The sequence below is a fragment of the Heterodontus francisci genome, chromosome 31 (assembly GCF_036365525.1).
Source record: "Heterodontus francisci isolate sHetFra1 chromosome 31, sHetFra1.hap1, whole genome shotgun sequence".
NCBI lineage: Eukaryota > Metazoa > Chordata > Chondrichthyes > Heterodontiformes > Heterodontidae > Heterodontus > Heterodontus francisci.
Window position 1 is genome coordinate 43,959,019 of NC_090401.1, and position 18,621 is coordinate 43,977,639.

General features: G+C 42.9%; 1 protein-coding gene across 1 annotated transcript in view; it reads left to right on the forward strand.

The window, feature by feature from the left end:
- The first annotated feature begins 844 nt into the window (after positions 1–844).
- The window catches only part of cep85 (centrosomal protein 85), an 84,974-nt gene continuing 67,197 nt past the window's right edge, over positions 845–18,621 (forward strand). The window contains exon 1 of the mRNA XM_068011449.1: positions 845–971. The gene's annotated coding sequence lies outside the window, so the exon portion shown is untranslated. The remainder of the gene's footprint in view (positions 972–18,621) is intronic.

Genomic DNA, 18,621 nt, shown 5'->3' on the forward strand with positions numbered 1-18,621 from the left:
AAGGATAGGTTTTTGCATTGCCTCCTGTGCTGAAAAAAGACAGAAAATTCTGGAAACACTCAGCATGTCAAGCAGCATCTGTGAAATGAGAAAGGTTGGGTTGAAGATTTAGGCCTTTTGCCAGACCCTAGTTGTTTTTTGTTTCTCTAGTCTCTTCTTTCTTTTTCTTTTGGGCCTCCTTATCTCGAGAGACAATGGATAGGCGCCTGGAGGTGGTCAGTGGTTTGTGAAGCAGCGCCTGGAGTGGCTATAAAGGCCAATTCTGGAGTGACAGGCTCTTCCACAGGTGCTGCAGAGAAATTTGTTTGTCGGGGCTGTTACACAGTTGGCTCTCCCCTTGCGCCTCTGTCTTTTTTCCTGCCAACTACTAAGTCTCTTCGACTCGCCACAATTTAGCCCTGTCTTTATGGCTGCCCGCCAGCTCTGGCGAATGCTGGCAACTGACTCCCACGACTTGTGATCAATGTCACACGATTTCATGTCGCGTTTGCAGACGTCTTTAAAGCGGAGACATGGACGGCCGGTGGGTCTGATACCAGTGGCGAGCTCGCCAGTGCCTCTTATCCTACATTCGCTGCGTAATTTGACCAGAGATTAATTTCAGTTATTATGGTACCGCAGTAGACGCGCTGCTATTGCACATATTACGGTTTCCGGCAGTTCGTTTGAATCGCGTTCGGGTTCTTGACTGTAATCTGTGCCCAGCGCAGGCAAACATGATTACGGCTGAGCCACCGCCTCCTAAGCCTGATTGGCAGCACATTTATCCAATAAATAACTACTCTGCCTGATTGGCACATCTTGGTTGCATGACTAACCAATGGGAGTAGTGGGAGAGCATTGCGAGGATTGAAGGTCGGTTGCGCGGTAGTTTAACGGAATAATTGCCACAGGCGTTGAGGTGGTGTTCGCAGTTGGGTTGGATACTTCCTCGAACGGGTTTACTGGTGTCTTGTTGGTAGCAGGCTGAGGTAAGCAAGCGGTGGGTGTCAGGCCTGCGGGTGATGGGAAGTTTAATGTTGTGGCCGTTGTCAGGGAGAGCGATAGGCCTCGAAAGGGTCGGGGCACCTCTTCCAGTCCCCCGGCCCGGTCCGGGCTCCCTATCCCATAACCTCGTCCGACTTCCTCCCCCTCGCCCGGTTTTCTCCATCCCCTTTCCCTTGTACCTCCCCATCACCCCGTTCACCCAGCCTCATCCCCGTCCTTTCCTAGTCTGTATGGCTCAGCGAATCTGAGTAAAACTTCAGCTTTCAAGGATACTTACTATTTGCGTTGCCGAAATAAATGCAAAATTGTTATCTCTGATGGAATTTGTATCATGAAATTATTCGATTTTCTGGAAAACGTGTCCCACCTTTGGACATCTCTGTTTCAGTAAAGAAAATTGGGACATATTCCTGCTCCGTGTCTTTCTCGGGTGCTGAATAGCAAGGACCCAGTTATCTCCATCATACACGAGTGGCGCTTCTTAATGGGTTTTGCTTTCTCTGTTGACCGAGATTAGTGGAATTTTAGGCAAATTGTATGAAATATTGTTTGCTTGTTGCTGAATGGGTTTTTTTTCAACACCATTGGGCAGTAATGTTAGATGTAACTGATTTTTCCCACTGATTACTGCTCGCTTTTAGTATATCAGTATTGATTTATTGACATTCTCCGAAGTGTGTTATATGTTTTGAGGGTGAAATATTTGGTAATAGTAATTGGAAAGCTGGATGTTCATTCATGCTAACTGTTAGTTTGCATGGATGATAGGCTTTATAGACACTGGCATAATGGAGCAAGTTTACTTCAAACTAGCACCAGTTTGGCACATAATTTACAGTATAAGGTGAATGAGTGAGTTTTCAACTCAGTTTACAGGGACTGTTGCACCTTCTGTGTTCTTAGTCAGTTATGAGTGTGCCTGGATTCTTGTGTGTAACAATGTTATTTGTCATCACTGAAAGATTGGCTACACTAATCTACAAACAGGAAAAGCAGTCCTTGTAAACTCTTTATTAAAATGGATACATATAATTTACAATAAGAACACAGATTACTGCCCTATAGTGAGTCTAAGATTGATAATTAGATAATTGATATATAATAGAACTTTTTCATATGTATTGTTCCTGATTTTTGTAATGCTGTTTAGTCCTAATTTTTGAAACCTGCCCTACTGGGCAGGGGTGGACTCTAAATGTGGCAATATGTTTCCTCATGTGGAATGTAAACAGCTGTGAGGTGCTGTCTGTTACTTTATTTTAAAAGAAAGTCCTGCACAAAACCTGCTGTAAGTTAATACTGTCTCCTGAATTTAGATTAATGCTGACCTTGGTTTGTATATTGTGTAGAATTTGACTTTGGGTGCAGAGATGAGCACATCTTTTGCTGAGCTAGGAATGCAGTTGCAGTTTTGTATCATTGCAATTATCTGTGAGTAGCTGAAATCTGTCACTTTTTGCCAGTGATTTGTACTTTATCTGATGTGGATCCCTTTTAAAAATTATTTAACCATTACCCAGCTATTGTGTACAGGCCCACATCCTGTTCCCAGACTATGCTGTTGCTTTTCAGATCGCTACTAAGAAGCACAAGAACGACTCAAGTGGCCTCTGTCTGCAGCACATTGTAAAGTATATAGAGTTCATTTGGTTAGCATTACTCTTGTGCATGTAAGCTGTGCCATATCACCTATCCAAAAGAATCCAGAATATGAAACTCTTGACTGATATTTTCAGATGTCTAAACAGTTGGCACAGTGTACCAGCTCTGCCAAAGTTTCTGTAAAATTCTGCAACCAACAATGGTTCCTGGCATTTCATTGTGTTGAAATGATATAAAGCAATTAACTTCTCAAATAATGTCCTAGAAAGACATTTAGAAGAAAAACATACTTGCATAATACAGCGCTTTATAGTGTAGGAACATCTTGGAACAATTCGCAATGATCATATTTAAATGTGGCAATTCAAATAACAGTGATGTGAGTGACCAATTAGTTGGTTTATTTTTGTATTTATTGGAGCAGGAATGTTGGTGAAAACATTTTTAAAAAATTATTCGTTCATGGGATGTGGGTGTCGCTGGCCAGGCCAGTATTTATTGCCCATCCCTAATTGCCTTCGAACTGAGTGGCTTGCGAGGCCATTTCAGAGGGCATTTAAGAGTCAAGCACATTGCTGTGAGTCTGGAAACACATGTCGGCCAGACCAGGTATGGACATCAGATTTTCTGATCTATAGGACATTCGTGAACCAGGTGGGTTTTTACAGCAATCGGTCATCATTAGACGAGCTTTTTTAAATTCCAGATTTATTAATTGAATTCAGATTTCACCTTCTACCATGGCAGGATTTGAACCCATGTCCCTAGAGAATTAATCTGGGCCTCTGGATTACTTCAGTGATATCACTGTGCTACTGACTCCCATAGAGAGCTCCTCTTCAAATGATGCTAGTGGAACTTAAATATCGATTTGAGCCAGCAGTTTGGACCTTGGTTTAATGTCTCATCTTTAGGATTGCACTTCTGACAATGCAGCACTGGAGTTTCAAACTGAATTTATTCTGCAGCAAGTTTTGGTATAGAACTTGAGCGCACAATTAAAATGACTAGGCAGGTGTAGGAAGAAGAGTTCCCATTTGAGACAAGCCGACACCACCAGTGCTGAAATGGGGTGGGACTTGAATATTTTTTTTTCTTTCAATATTTTCAGTCAGAAACAGGGGAATTTATTATGGGGAATAAAGAAATGGCTGACCAGCTAAATGCATACTTTGGTTCTGTCTTCACAAAGGAGGACACAAATATCATACCAGAAATGTTGGAGAACACAGGGCTTAGTGAGAGAGAGGAACTGAAAGAAATCAGTATTAGTAGAGAAATGGTATTGGGGAAATTGATGGGATTGAAGGCCGATAAATCTCCAAGGCCTGATGGTATGCATCCCAGAGTACTTAAGGAAGTGGCCCTAGAAATAGTGGATGCATTGGTGGTCATCTTCCAAGATTCTATAGACTCTGGAACAGTTTCAACAGATTGGAGGGTAGCTAATGCAACCCCACTATTTAGAAAGGGAGGTAGAGAGAAAGCAGGGAATCATAGACCAGTCAGCCTGATGTCAGTAGTGGGGAAAATTCTACAGTCCATTATCAAAGATTTTATAGCAGAGCACTTGGAGAACAGTGGTAGAATTGGGCAGAGTCAGCATGGATTTATGAAAGGGAAATCATGCTTGACAAATCTACTAGAATTCTTTGAGGATGTAACTAGTAGAGTTGATGAGGGGGCGCCAGTGGATGTGGTTTATTTGGACTTTCAGAAGGCTTTCGACAAAGTCCCACATAAGAGATTAGCGTGTAAAATTAAAGTGCATGGGATTGGGGATAGTGTATTGCGATGGATAGAAAATTGGTTGGCGGACAGGAAACAAAGGGTAGGGATAAATGGGTCTTTTTCCAAATGGCAGGCAGTGACTAGTGGGGTACCACAGTGATCGGTGCTAGAACCCCAGCTATTCGCAATCTACATTAATGATTTAGATGAGGGAACTAAATGTAATACCTCCAAATTTGCAGATGACACAAAACTGGGCAGGAGGGTGAGTTGTGAGGAGGATGCAGAGAGGCTTCAGGGTGATTTGGACAAGTTGAGTGAGTGGGCTACTGCATGGCAGATGCAGTATAATGTGGATCAATGTGAGGTTATCCACTTTGGTAGAAAAGCAGAAAGACAGATTATTATCTGAACGGCGATACACTGAGAGAGGGGAATATGCAGTGAGACCTGGGTGTTCTCGTACACAGTCGCTGAAGGTAAGCATACAGGTGCACAGGTGGTAAAAAAACGCAAATGGTATGTTGGCCTTCATAGTGAGAGGATTCAAGTACAGGAGCAGGGATGTCTTGCTGCAATTATACAGGGCCTTGGTGAGACTGCACCTGGAATATTGTGTGCAGTTTTGGTCTCCTTATCTGAGGAAGGAGGTTCTTGCTATAGAGGGAGTGCAGCGAAGGTTTCCCAGACTGATTCCTGGGATGGCGGGTCTGACGTATGAGGAGAGATTGAGTCGGTTAGGATTGTATTTGCTGGAGTTCAGAAGAATGAGGGGGGATCTCCTGGAAACCTATAAAATTCTAACAGGATTTGACAGGGTAGATGCAGGAAGGATGTTCCCGATGGTTGGGGAGTCCAGAACCAGGGGCCATAGTGTAAGGATACGGGGTAAACCTTTCAGGACTGGGATGAGGAGAAATTTCTTCACCCGGAGAATGGTGAGCCTGTGGAATTTGCTACCACAGAAAGCAGTTGAGGCCAAAACATTGTATGTTTTCAAGAAGGAGTTAGATATAGCTCTTGGGTCTAAAGGGATCAAAGGGTATGGGGCGAAAGCCGGAACAGGCTACTGAGTTGGATGATCAGCCATGTTCATAATGAATGGCTGAGCAGGCTTGAAGGGCCGAATGGCCTACTCCTCCTATTTTCTATGTTTCTCTGCATTGAGTGAGATACCGTAAGAGAGCAGCTGGAGATTCCAGTAGCAATTTAATATTTAATTTTGCATTAAATATGTTCTATAGGGACATTTAAGCGACTCTTGGATAGGTACATGGATGATAGTAGAATGAAGGGTATGTAGGTAGTTTGATCTTAGAGTAGGTTAAAGGGTCGGCACAACATCGTGGGCCGAAGGGCCTGTACTGTGCTGTACTGTTCTATGTTCAAAGACAGGTATCTTAGAAATTTGATTCCAGCAGTTGGAAACAGATAGCTATGGGAGAATTATAATTTGGGGTAGCATTTGGCAAGTTTTAGATTTCCTGTGGCCTAATTCATACAGTAGTATGAGTTTTCTTGAGGCTGATGGTTAGGCCAAATAACATCATGGGGCAGGATGTCAGAAATGCTCCATCCATCAATATTGGCGACCACGCTCTGGAAGTGGTTCAAGAGTTCACCTACCTAGGCTCAACTATCACCAGTGACCTGTCTCTAGATGCAGAAATCAACAAGCGCATGGGTAAGGCTTCCACTGCTATGTCCAGACTGGCCAAGAGAGTGTGGGAAAATGGCGCACTGACATGGAACACAAAAGTCCGAGTGTATCAGGCCTGTGTCCTCAGTACCTTGCTCTACGGCAGCGAGGCCTGGACAACGTATGCCAGCCAAGAGCGACGTCTCAATTCATTCCATCTTCGCTGCCTTCGGAGAATACTTGGCATCAGGTGGCAGGACTATATCTCCAACACAGAAGTCCTTGAAGCGGCCAACACCCCCAGCTTATACACACTACTGAGTCAGCGGCGCTTGAGATGGCTTGGCCATGTGAGCCGCATGGAAGATGGCAGGATCCCCAAAGACACATTGTACAGCGAGCTCGCCACTGGTATCAGACCCACCGGCCATCCATGTCTCCGCTTTAAAGACATCTGCAAATGCGACATGAAATCGTGTGACATTGATCACAAGTCGTGGGAGTCAGTTGCCAGCATTCACCAGAGCTGGCGGGCAGCCATAAAGACAGGGCTAAATTGTGGCGAGTCGAAGAGACTTAGTAGTTGGCAGGAAAAAAGACAGAGGCGCAAGGGGAGAGCCAACTGTGCAACAGCCCCGACAAACAAATTTCTCTGCAGCACCTGTGGAAGAGCCTGTCACTCTGGAATTGGCCTTTATAGCCACTCCAGGCGCTGCTGCACAAACCACTGACCACCTCCAGGCGCGTATCCATTGTCTCTCGAGATAAGGAGGCCCAAAAGAAAAGAAAACATTGGTTTAGCAAATGTCCTGCATTAAACTTGTAAAATATAAGAGGCAGTATTCCAGGTATTTGGGAGAGAGATTTGTATGCAGCAGAAATGGTGAGAGAAGTTTTGCTGCTGATATTCTGTGTTGGAGTGTTTTATTGTTTTGGGTAGTAGAGCTTTCATTTTCCTCTCAAGTGGATGTTAAAGATCTTGTGGCACCACTTGAAAATGGGCTTTTATTCTATCCAACCATCCTTCCTCAAACATCCATAAAATACAGAGTAATGGATCATTAGTGTTTATGGGTGCTTGCAGTTTCTGGGTCCTCTTCACGGTGAAATGCTTGGTATGTCCTCAGATGTGATAAGGTGCTATAATAAATGTAAGCTCTTTGTTTTCTGTATAGCGTAGTATTAAAACTTTAGCAAGGTACTAAAAATTAAGATAATTTATGGCAAAGAAATCCAAGTTATAGCAACTTTTCCTAAATTGAAAAATGGGTTCAGCTTGTCAGGGCCCAGAAATTGTATGTACTTGTGAAACTAGTTTGAAGAATGGTGGAATGTCCTTTAACTGCTGGTGTATAATGAGAATTAGCATATGGTCAAGAATCTCAATTTTTGGTTTGGATGGATGATACAGAAGTACCCAGTCGCTGGAATGAAGGCAAGTACGATACATATGAGTAATATTGCCATTTGACGGTTCTGAGCAAACTTGTCCCGTGAAAATTCTGGCAGCTAATCAGGCTGACCATTAATTGGGATCTAAATAATTGAGCTTTCACTCTAATTTTAAATGTGATCTACACAGCAGCTTTGATTGATTTATTTAGTAATGTAAATGCTGCTTCTCCTCGTGGTGGAATAGAGGCAGGAGCCTACAGTAATCCAGAGATGAATGAGGGACAGTATGAGAAAGGATGTAGTGTGGAGAAAGGGTGTGGACTAAACAGAATGGCTTGGGCCAATTAATAGCAAGTTAACAGTCCTGGTATATCCATGACCCACAGCAGTTCATTCCAGGCCAGATTTGCTATGCACTGATTGCAGCCAAGTCTCTGGGTATCTGGTTACCTTGCAGATTTTCTGGCAAGAGCACCATGCTGAAGATCAGAATATTTTATGTGAGCTGCAGTAGTGAGCCCATTCTGGTGTATGGGAAGTGGATGATTTACAGCACAGTTTTTTTTTTTAAAAAACAATTTTATCATACCATGGTATCTATTCCTGTAAGCAGGCTAATGCAGTGTTTCAGTACAAATAAAACTGGAAATGGCCATTGTTTTAAAAAAGGAAGTTTAAAAAAAAAAAAATCTTGCTGATTTTTTTAATCCAGTCTTTTATTGCTACCCAGTTGTAATCTCAGCCAGCACAGATTGGGGATCAAACCTGGGATTTGTTTTTGTCAACTGAGCTATTGTGAATCCTCGTCCATTATAAAGCATAAAATTGGTATTTTAAGGGTTATGGTATAAGCTATTCCTGATGCAGTAATATTACACATTATTGCTGCTTCAGATACTTTGGTAGTAGTGTGACATGCTGAATTTTTGTATTGAATGTTCTAGTTCAAGAATGAAAAATGTGTTGCTGAGCAGAATGCACCCTGATGACATGTATATAATGAATTTTCAAGGTTAGGTGTGATCTGTTTTAAGTTGGTTGCAGCCTGACCTTGAAGCGGTATATTCACTTGATTTGGGTAATATAAAAAGCTCTGTAAATGATGGAGATTTATAGTAAGGCACTGATTAAAGGTATCCACCTGAAACATATTACCCTTTCTTTGCATTGCAGGTTCACCCACATGAAAGAGCAGTATTTTCTATCTTGTTGAGTTATTGTGTATCAGGGGTCATGTAATTGGGGTACAGTTTGTGTTCAACCACTGAGGGACTCCAAGTCAAATGTGTATCTCTTTTTCTTTCTTTCTTCCCTTGCTCCCATTGCCGTCACAGTCTCGTCTATGCAGTGGCCCATCTTTCATATCTTGTATGGTTCTGCTGATACTTAAATATGTACATGTACAAAAATATTCCTGGTGGGAGAGCATCGTGTGTTCAAGACAGCTCCACTCAGTCTGCCCTGACAGATTTGAATTCCTGACACTGGATTCCTACGTTCCACCTCCTGGCTGTTTGTAAGAACATAAGAAATAGGAGCAGGAGTAGTCCATTTAGCCCCTTGAGCCTGTTCTGCGATTCAGTATGATCATGTGTGATCTAATTGTGGCCTTAACTCCACTTTCCTGCCTGCTCCTCTTTCTCCACCGCCCCCCCCCCCCCCCACCATAACCCCTGAATCCCATGTAGATCAAAAATTTGTCCAACTCGGCCTTCAATATATTCAATGATCCAACCTCCACTGCTCTCTGGGGAAGAGAACTCCAAAGGTTAATGACCCTCTGAGAGAAGAAATTCCTCCTCATCTCTGTCTTAAAATGGAGACTCCTTATTTTGAAACTCTGCTCTTTAGTTCTAGATTCCCTCATGAAGGGAATCCTCCTCTCAGAACCTGCTTAGAATCTTGTGTTTCAATAAGATCACTTCTCATTCTTATAAACTCCAATGAATTTCAGCTCAATCTTTCCTCATAAGGCAGCCACTTCATCCCAGGAATCAGCCTAGTGAATCGTCTCTAAACTGCTTCCAATGCAAGTATATCCCTCCTTAAGTAAGGAGACCAAAACTCTCTGCAGTACTCCAGGTGCCATCTCACCTAGTCTGCAGAGATAGTGGGTGCATTGGTTGTAAGCTTGCAAAATTCCCTAGATTCTGGAAAGATCCCAGCGAATTTGGAAAACTGCAAATGTAAAACCTCTATTCAAGAAAGTGGGGTGGGGGGAAGGGAGAAAGAAAGAGAGTAGGTGACAAAGCAGGAAACTGTAGGCCAGTTAGCCTAACCATTGGGAAAATGCTAGAATCCATTTATAGCAAGATTTCCCTACTTTTATACTCCATCCCCCTTACAATAAATGCCAGCATTCCATTTGCCTTCCTAATTACTTGCTGTACCTGCACACTAACCTTTTTGTGGTTCATATACAAGAACAGTGACGCAGTAGTTAGCACCGCAGCCTCACCGCTCCAGCGCCCCAGGTTCAGTTCTGGGTACTGCCTGTGCGGAGTTTGCAAGTTCTCCCTGTGACCGCGTGGGTTTCCGCCGGGTGCTCTGGTTTCCTCCCACAGCCAAAGACTTGCAGGTTGATAGGTAAATTGGCCATTGTAAATTGCCCCCAGTGTAGGTAGGTGGTGGGGATGTGGTAGGGAATATGGGATTAATGTAGGATTAGTATAAATAGGTGGTTGTTGGTCGGCACAGACTCGGTGGGCCGTAGGGCCTGTTTCAGTGCTGTATCTCTAAATAAATAAACACCCAGATGCCTCTGTACCGCAGCATTCTGTAGTCTCTCCATGTAAATCTGCTTTTCTATTCTTCCTGCCAAAGTGGACAACCTCACATTTTCCCCACATTATACATCTGCCAAATTTTGCCCACTCACTTAACCTATCTATATTTCTTTGCAGACACTTTGTGTCTTCCTCACAACTTGCTTTCCTAACTATTTTGGTATTGTTGGTAAATTTGGCTACAATACTGAAAATGTCCATTTATCCTGACCCCCTGTTTCCTGTTAGTTAGCCGATCCTCTATCCATGCTAATATATTGCCCCCAAAACCATGAGTTCTTATCTCGTGTAGTGACCTTTTTATGTGGTACCTTTTTTAATGCCTTTTGGGAATCCAAATACACTACATCTACTGGTTCCCCTTTATCCATCCTGCTTGTTACATCCTCAAAGAACTCTCATAAATTTGTCAAACGCTATTTCCATTTCATAAAACCTTGTTGATTCTGCCTGATTGCGTTATGATTTTCTAAATGTCCTGCTACTACCTTAATAATGGATTCTAGCATTTTCCCAGTGATAGATGTTAGGCTAACTGACCTATCGTTTCTTGCTTTCTGTCACCTCCCCCTCTTTCTCTCTTTCCCCCCCCCCCCCCCCCCCCCCCCAGCCCCACCCCTGCTTTCTTGAATAGAGGTTTTACATTTACAGTTTTCCAATCCACTGGGACCTTTCCAGAATCTAGGGAATTTTGCAAAATTCCCTAATCAATATATCCACTATCTCTGCAGCCACTTCTTTTAAGACTTTAGGATGCAGGCCATCAGTTTCAGGGGACTTAATGGCTTTTAGTCCAATTAGTTTTCCCTAGTACTTTGTCTCTAGTGATTGTTAGTGATAGTTCCTCCCTCTTTTTTGCCTCTTGATTTTCTGCTATTCTTGGGATGCTTTTTGTGTCTTCTACTGTGAAGACAGATACAAAATACTTGTTTACAGTCTCTGCCATTTACTTGTTTCCCATTAATTTCCCCAGTATCATCCTCTAAGGGCCAACACTAACTTTAGCTACTCTCATCCTTTTTCTATATTTGTAGAAGCTTTTACTGTCTTTTTATATTTCTTGCCAGTTTACTCTCATACTCTAATTTCTCGTTCTTCATTAGTTTTATAGTCATCCTCTAGTTTCTAAAAATGTTCCCAGTCTTCTGGCCTACCACTAATCTTTGCAGCATTGTATGCCTTTTTCTTTGTTTGATACTGTCGTTAAGATCCTTTAGTTAACCCTGAATGGTGCATCCTTCTCGTAGAGTCTTTCCTTCTCAATGGAATATCTCTTGGTTGAGAGTTATGAAATATCTCCTTAAATGTCTGCCACTGCTTCTCTGCTGTCTTGTCTTTTAAATTTTTTTTTTCCCAGTCCACTTTAGTCTTCTGTCTTTATATCTTTGTAATTGCCTTTATTTAAGATTAAGACATTTGTTTCCGATCAAAATTTCTCACACTCAAACTAAATATGAAATTCTTCATGTTATAATCGCTCTTCCCAAGAGGATCATTTACTATGAGATCATTAATCCTGTCTCATTACACCATTACCAAGTCTAAAATAGCCTGCTCCCAGGTTGGTCCTATAATGTATTGTTCTAAGAAACTGGCCCTAATACCCTCTGACTTCATCCTCCAGGCTCCCTTTGCCAATTTGATTAATCCAATTTATATGATGATTAAAATTGCCCGCTCTTATTGCTGAACTTTTCTTGCAAGCCCCCATTATTTCTTGATTTATACACTGTCCTACAGTGTAGATATGTTTTGGTGCCTATAAACTACTCCCATCAGTGACCACTTTCCTTTGCTATTTCTCATCTCCACCCAAACTGATTCTACATCTTGATCTTCCTAGCCCAGATCATTTCTCACTACTGTACTGATCTCATCCTGTATTAACGGAGCTACCTCACCTCAGTTTTCATTCTTCCTATCCTTCTGAAATGTCAAATACCCTTGAATATTTAGTTCTTGGCATTGGTCACCTTGCAGCCATGTCTCTGTAATGGCTATCATCGCACAAATAGAAATAAATGGTCACAAATCCAACTTGTTATGAATGCTGCGTGCATTCATGATTAAAGAGCCTGTCTTTTTACCGTTTTTCCCTACTTTGGCCTTATTTGCTGATGCACTCTTCTTTGTTTGTATGCTCTGCCCCTTCCTGTCACACTCTGGTTATCATTACCCATATCGCTGGCTTGCATTATTGCCTTTTTCTGAACTTTCTAAATTCCACGCCCCCCCCAATTATTTAGTTTCAAGTCCTCTCTACAGCCCTATTTATATGATTCGCCAGGGCACTGGTCGCAGCATGGTTCAGGTGCAGGCTGTCCCAACGGTACAGCTCCCTCTTTGCCCAGTACTGGTGCCAGTGCCCTGTGAATCGAAACCCATTTCTCCCACACCAATCTTTGGGCCACGCTTTCAACTCTCTGATCTTCTTTACCCTTTGCCAATTTGCTCGTGGCTGAGGTAGTAATCCAAAAATTATCTTTGCGGTTCTGTTTTTTAATTTAGCTCTGAGCTGCTCATACTCACTCAGCAGGAACTCTTTCTTAGTCCTACCTATGTTGTTGGTACCCACTTGCAGCACGACAACTGGATCCTTCCGCTCCCACTCCAAATTCCTGTCCAGCCCCTAAGAGATGTCGTCAACCCTGGAACCAGGCAGGCAACACTGCCTTTGGGACTAGTGCTCTCGGCTGCAGAGAACAGTATCTATCCCTCTAACTATGCTGTCACCTGCTACTACCACATTCCTTTTTTACTCTCCTTTCTTCCTTTTCCCCCCCCCCCCCCCCCACTTGAATGGTCTCCTGCACTATAGAAACATAGAAAATAGGAGCAGGAGTAGGCCATTCGGCCCTTCGAGCCTGCTCAGCCATTCATTATGATCACGGCTGATCATCCAACTCAGTAGCCTGTTCCGGCTATCGCCCCATACCCTTTGGTCCCTTTAGACCCAAGAGCTATATCTAACTCCTTGAAAACATACAATGTTTTGGCCTGAACTGCTTTCTGTGGTAGCGAATTCCACAGGCTCACCACTCTGGGTGAAGAAATTTCTCCTCATCTCAATCCTGAAAGGTTTACCCCGTATCCTTAGACTATGACCCCTGGTTCTGGACTCCCCCACCATCGGGAACATCCTTCCTGCATCCACCCTGTCAAATCCTTTTAGAATTTTATAGGTTTCCAGGAGATCCCCCCCCCCCGCCCCCCATCACTCTTCTGAACTCCAGCAAATATAATCCTAACCGACTCAATCTCTCCTCATACGTCAGACCCACCATCCCAGGAATCCGTCTGGTAAACCTTCGCTGCACTCCCTCTATAGCAGGAACCTCCTTCCTCAGATAAGGAGACCAAAACTGCACACAATATTCCAGGTGTGGTCTCACCAAGGCCCTGTATAATTGCAGCAAGACATCCCTCTCGCTGTGAAGGCCAACATACCATTTGCCTTTTTTACCACCTGTTGCACCTGCATGCTTACCTTCAGCGACTGTGTACGAGAACACCTAGGTCTCGCTGCATATTCCCCTCTGTTTATAGCTGTTCAGATAATCTGCCTTCCTGTTTTTGCTGCCAAAGTGGATAAGCTCACATTTATCCAAATTATACTGCATCTGCCATGCATTAGCTGACTTACTCAATTTGTCCAAATCACCCTGAAGTCTCTCTGCATCCTCCTCACAACTCGCCCTCCCACCCAGTTTTGTGTCACCTGCAAATTTGGAGATATTACATTTGGTTCCCTCATCTAAATCATTAATATATATTGTGAATAGCTGGGGTTCTAGCACCGATCCCTGTGGTACCCCACTAGTCACTGCCTGCCATTTGGAAAAAGACCCATTTATCCCTACCCGTTGTTTCCTGTCTGCTAACCAGTTTTCTATCCATCGCAATACACTACCCCCCAATCCCATGCGTTTTAATTTTACATGTTAATCTCTTATGTGGGACTTTGTCAAAAGCCTTCTGAAAGTCCAAATCAACCACATCCACTGGCTCCCCCTCATCAACTCTACTAGTTACATCCTCAAAGAATTCTAGTAGATTTGTCAAGCATGATTTCCCTTTTGTAAATCCATGCTGACTCTGCCCAATTCTACCACTGTTCTCCAAGTGCTCTGCTATAAAATCTTTTGATAATGGACTGTAGAATTTTCCCCACTACCGAGTCAGGCTGACTGGTCTATGATTCCCTGCTTTCTCTCTACCTCCCTTTTTTAAATAGTGAGGTTACATTAGCTACACTCCAATCTGTTGGAACTGTTCCAGAGTCTATTGAATCTTGGAAGATGACCACCAATGCATCCACTATTTCTAGGGCCACTTCCTTAAGTGCTCTGGGATGCATACCATCAGGCCTTGGGGATTTATCGACCTTCAATCCCATCAATTTCCCCAACACCATTTCTCTACTAATACTGATTTCTTTCAGTTCCTCTCACTAAGCTTTCTGTACCCCAACATTTCTGGTATGATATTTGTGTCTCCTTTGTGAAGACAGAACCAAAGTATGCATTTAGTTGGTCAGCCATTTCTTTGTTCCCCATAATAAATTCCCCTGTTTCTGACAGTAAGGGACCTACATTTGTCTTCACCAATCTTTTTCTCTTCACATACCTATAAAAACTTTTACAGTCAGTTTTTATGTTCCCCACAAACTTGCGCTCTCACTCCTATTTTCCCCTTAATCAATCCCTTGGTCCTCCTTTACTGAATTCTAAACTGCTCCCAATCCTCGGGTCTGTTTTTCCTGGCAAATTTGTATGCCTCTTCCTTGGATCTAATGCCATCTCTAATTTCCCTTGTAAGCCATGGTTTGGCTACCTTTCCCGTTTTGTTTTTGTGTCAGGCAGGGATAAACAATTGCTGCAGTTCATCCATGCGCCCTTTAAATGTTTGCCATTGCCTATCCACCGTCATCCCTTTAAGTAACTTTTCCCAATCCCTCTTAGCTAACTCGTGCCTCATACCTTCGTAGTTTCCTTTATTAAGATTCAGGGCCCTAGTCTCAGAATCAACTACATCACTCCATCTTGATGAAGAATTCTATCATCATATGGTCGCTCATCCTCAAGGGGTCTCGCATCACTTGTCAATTATGTTGTCAATTATTCCTGTCTCATTACACAATACCCAGTCTCGGATGGCCTGTTCTCAAGTTGGTTCCTCAACATATCTGTCCAGAAAACCATCCCGTATACACTCCAAGAATTCCTCCTCTATGGTATTGTGACTAATTTGGTTTGCCCCATCTATATGCAGATTAAATTCACCCATAATTACAGATGTTCCTTTTATTGCATGCGGCTCTAATTTCCATGGTGCTGTAGTCAGTTTACTCATTCTCTCTGCAGTCCCTGCTCTTATTCTCACAAGCTGCAAGAACCTCAAACCTATTGGACAAGTGCAAGGGCTGAGGCTCCTCCATTGCTATCTTCTGGATCCCCATACCTGCTTTACTCATAGTCATGCCCTCCTGCCCTTGAGAATGGACCAAATCTGAAGTACATAGCCTAAGTGGTGTGACTGCTGCCTGGAACAAAATGTCCAGGTGATTTTTCCCCCTCCCTGATACATTGCGGTGTCCGAATCTCTGACTCCATCTCATCAACTTCGAGCAGAAGTTCCTCAAGCTGCAGATCTGGTTGCAAAGAATCATGCTGGTGTCTACCAAGTCCTGCATGCTACAGCCCTGCTCTGTCTGTTGTGTTTTGTGTAACTAGGTTTCAAGTTTAGAAATATCACTGATAATTTGTAGTTATTAAGTCGTTTAACTAGCTAAGCTACAAATTTAATACTATACTTGTATCTCACTAGTACCAGTTTAAACTACTGCCCCAGTTTAGCGGGGCAGGGTGGGGGGGGGGAAGGAGTCTTAAAACCTGCCTAAAAATCCTCCCTAATTAATGCCTCTGGGCTTCAGCTTTCAGGTCTCACTGTCTCCTACTTCCTCTCTTGGATCACTGATTGTTCTGTAAAAAACCAAAACAGTACCTCATCCCTCACTGCACTGAATTTCCACACTTATCAAATTCCCAAGTTAAGCACTGTCCCGCAGCACTCGGTCGAGCAGAACTTTGTGCTACTTCGTGCAAAGGATTGCAGTTCTTTTTAAATTTCAGAGAATGATGTGCATTGGGTAATATTGTGTGATGTACTCAATCTCTCATTTCTGAGATGTGCAAAAGGCCTCCAAAGCACTGCAGGTTGATGTGTGTTTGTTTTGAAAGCTGTCATGTGAATTCATTGCTTGGCCTTGACCTCCTTCGTTGCACACACTGGTATTGGATCATTTAATCATGCAGCTCAAACCACAGAATCCTATTACACGAAACACTGGAAGATCTTTGCAATGTAAATAATGCCCAAATTAAAAAGGCCTCTTTGAACCATGCAAAGGAGCGAGTATAACACATTCTGTTGCTCTTTAATGTAGTGTCACATGACCTCTTGGAAATTGCTGGCACTTTCAATTAGAATGGATTCTGAATAGATGTTAAAAATATTTTAAAACTAATGACCCCCCCCACCCCCCAATTGTCTTCATATAAAATAAAAACATGATCAGAGAATGTAATTTTCCCCAAAAATATACTTTATTCATAAAGCTTGTACAAGTACATTATGCAACAGTTCAAATTTGACATTACATAATGTGCAATACAGGTTAGTTTCTTTCAACACAGTACATGAGGTGCATCACTACACATGCCTTTACTGGTTATAGTTACAACATACATTTATATTCCATGTCAAGTTTGAGGGGTTTTACACAGGGTCCAGCCCCTCTGGATACTGCCTTAGACAGTGGTCTTTCCCCATTGAATAGTAAACTGGCATTTTATTTTGATCTTGTTTGCTAGCCAACAGTAGATTGCAAAGAGAATTTATTCTCTTTAACCCTCCTTGTGGTTAGCTTGAGGAATAACAAGTTTTTCTAATTGAGAAACCCAAATGTAGGGCCAAAATACACAGTGTAGGACGCCACCATAGCACATCAGATAGGTCATTTGGGTGTAAGCACTGTTAATCTCCACTTTTGTATTTCCACCTTTTACAGTCTTGCCATCGCAGCATAATTGCAGTATACTGACTTTAATCCATCCTGGGCTGTTTTTTTGTTTTGCTGGCTGTCTGGGCCATGTGGAAAACTCACTATGTTTAAGAATCTCCAAATCAATCTGTTTAGAGACACCGTTTCTGCCTGCCTGATGTGCAGTGCATGTGAGTGTTCCCTGTAGGGACACATCCCACATACCCATGTTCATTTGTGAGTGTTAAGAGTCGAGCTTTAGCCCCCTCCAGTATGTGAAAGGGCACTGTTGGAATGTTGCCAATTAATGATAACATAGGCTAAATGGTACAATTTCAAAGGGAGTGCAAATAGAGTGTAATCTGAGGGTGCTTATGCGCAAATCTTTGCAGGTGGCAGGACAGGTTAATAAAGCATATGAGCAAGAGCTGTTCATTGGCTTCCTCCGCATCTGCATTTTGCACCTTGGCAACATCATCTGTAGACAGGCAGCAATAAAACCCAGGTCTATATTTCTTCCAACTCCCTTGAGACCTCCATTGCCTCTTTTGTTAGACTGCTTGCTCACTCTCCAGATTGGAATGAATTGCATTTCTTCCAGCTAAACAGTGGGAGGACTGAAGTCATCACTTTGGCCCCATCACAAACACTGCCCCTGTGGCCACTGATTCCATTCCCTTCCCCAGTCACTGTTTCAGGCTGAACCAGATACGTAGCAATCTTGGCATCCTATGGGACTACAATCTAGGCTTTCAACCCCATATCTGGGGCCGTTGGTACAGATGCTTCCTATACTATTATAGGAAAGAGTGGAGATGAGCAAGGACAGTCCCACCGAGCTGGACAATGGAGCAGGGGGTTTGGAGAAGGATGGTGTGATTGGCTTTGTCAAAAACTGCAAAGAAAATGCGCCATGCTCACAGTCATATTCCTTTTGTGAATTTGTTTAGGACTGTTTTTGTTGCTATAATGGGTGGAAACCAGATTGAAGGAGTTCATGGAATGAATGCAGCACAGGGGGCTGCCATTCGGTCCCGTAATGTCTGTGCTGGCTCTTTGAAGGAGCAGTTCACCTAGTGTCACTCGCTGTAGCCTTGCACATTCTTCCTTTTCAGATGATCAATTCACTCTTGAATGCCTCAATTGAACCTGCCTCTGCCGCACTCTCAGGCAGTGCATTCTAGATCCTAACCACTCGCTGTGTGAAAAAGTTTTTCCTCATGTTTCCATTGCCTGTTTTGTCAGTTACCTTAAATCTGTGCCTTCTCGTTCTTGATCCTTCCCCCAATGGGAACAGTTTCTTGCTATCTTCTCTGTCCAGACCCCTCCTGATTTTGCATCAAATCTCCTCCCAAACTTCTTTTCTCCAAGGAAAATAGTCCCAACTTCTCCAATCTATCCATGTAACTGAAGTTCCTCATCCCTGGAACCATTCTCAT